This window comes from Propithecus coquereli, unplaced genomic scaffold, assembly GCF_000956105.1.
Source record: "Propithecus coquereli isolate 6110/MARCELLA unplaced genomic scaffold, Pcoq_1.0 Scaffold419, whole genome shotgun sequence".
Taxonomy (NCBI): Eukaryota; Metazoa; Chordata; class Mammalia; order Primates; family Indriidae; genus Propithecus; species Propithecus coquereli.
In genome coordinates this window covers 520,874-522,966 of record NW_012149941.1, presented here as the reverse complement: position 1 = coordinate 522,966, position 2,093 = coordinate 520,874, and the positions used below count along the sequence as shown (strand labels likewise).

General features: G+C 36.5%; 1 pseudogene across 1 annotated transcript; it reads left to right on the top strand.

Moving 5' to 3' along the window:
• The first annotated feature begins 562 nt into the window (after nucleotides 1–562).
• On the top strand, nucleotides 563–1,300 carry LOC105817488 (annotated as a pseudogene). Its single transcript, XR_001137845.1, has one exon. The product of XR_001137845.1 is annotated as a cytochrome c, somatic pseudogene (transcript).
• Nucleotides 1,301–2,093: the final 793 nt, after the last annotated feature.

Here is a 2,093-nt window from a genome sequence, read left to right as displayed (position 1 = left end):
CACTTGAATGTTTATAGCAGCGCAATTCAGAATTGCAAAGATGTGGAAACAGCCCAAGTGCCTGTCAATTCATGAGTGGATTAATAAAATGTGGCATATGTATACCATGGACTATTACTCAGCCATAAAAAAGGTGAACTAATACCTTTTCTAACAACCTGGATGGAACTGGAGACCATCCTTCTAAGTGAAGTATCGCAGGAGTAGAAAAACAAACACCACATGTACTCCCCATTAAATTGGAACTAATTGATCAACACTCATGTGCTCATACGGTAGTAAAATTCAATGGAATTGAAGCAGGTGGGAAGGGGAAAGAAGGGGATGGGTAAATTCACACCTAACGGGTATAGTGCATACTATCTCAGTGATGGACACACATATAACTTGACTCAAACTGTAGAAAAGCAATAATATAACCAAAACATTTTCCAGAATATTACAGAATGTAACATACAGGAGTGATATTCTGGAAAAAAAGAGAGTATATTTATAGAGAGCAGGACATCCAGCTTCTGCGCAGAAAATTTTGTACCATCAGCAACGAAAGAGAGAATTAAATATGGGTGATATTGAGAAAGGCAAGAAGATTTTTGTTCAGAAGTGTGCCTAATGTCACACCTTGGAAAAGGGAGGCAAGCACAAGACTGGGCCAAATCTCCATGCTCTCTTTGGGCAGAAGACAAGTCAGGCCACTGGATTCTCTTACAAAGATGTCAGCAAGGACAAAGACATCGCCTGGGGAGAGGATACACTGATGGAGTATTTGGAGCGTTCCAAGAAGTACATCCCTGGAACAAAAATGATCTTCACTGGCATAAAGAAAAAGGCAGGAAAAGCAGACTTGATAGCTTATCTCCAAAAAACTGCTATGAGTAATGATTGGCCACTGCCTTATTTATTACAAAACAGAAATGTCTCATGACTTATTTATGTGTACCATAATTTATTGATCTCATACATCAGAGCTCAGATCATGAATGAATGACAGAATATTTTTGTTAGACAGTCCTGATTTAACTAAGACTGGCTTGCGGTTAAATGAATATGATCGGTTTTTTGAATTTTGATAGTAATTCCAATTCAGTAAATGCTGTCACTATTTTATTTTCCCCTTCTAAAGCTATGATTGGACTTGATTAGTAATGTTCAACTTTTCACAAAGATGGTAAATTGCCATCTCAGAATCTGAAGATTGGTTTTATATTTAGATTTATATAACTAGTTATGTAAATATATTTAAATACTAGGCAAATCCCTTCACTATCTCAGAACCAAGCAAGACTCACTGGTGTTTTTTTTTTATTTTTTTATTTCAGCATATTATGGGGGTACAGATGTTTAGGTTACGTATGTTGCCCTTGCCTCCCCTCCCCGCCTAAGTCCGAGTTTCAAATATGTCCATTCTTCAGGACTCACTGGTGTTTTAATTTGTGTTCATTAGCCTGTTAAAGGTGAGGGCTGGAGATAAGGCAGCAAGGTCTGCTTTTATATTTTTGATCTCAACTGTACCAATCTAATTCCCTCTATCTACCAAAATGCTGCCTTTTATTTATTGACATGCATTTTACTGTGGTTTATATGTAATATCAAATATGGAATATTTAACACTTCTTACAAAAAATAGGCCAAAATTTCAGAGACTTAATATTCAAACAGAACTGGAGTAAAACAGAAAGGAAGAAAAATTTCTAGTTTTCCTACCTCGCCATTCTCTACTTTGTATTTGACACTATTTCCTCAAGGAAAACTAGCCTTGTAGGGCCATGTATTTGCCAAATGATTTTCCTATTGTTTCCAACTAACTGTCTTAGAATGTCTCTGCTACAGTCTGGAGGCTTTGGGTTGGAGGTAGCATAATTTGTAAGATATTTTAAATTTGGTTATTTGGGGTTTAAAATATTTGTGTTTTAGGTACCTGTTAGGTAGGGGTATAAACCATGGAGTCTGGATGAGGCCTACCTGGTGATGATGTAAATCATAGAATAACAAATGAAGAACAAGACCTCAAACACAAGAAGCAATGATATTTGGAGGAAACAGGGAGAAAGATGACAATATTGGGACTTAGAAAAATTTGTGAAATTGTTCTT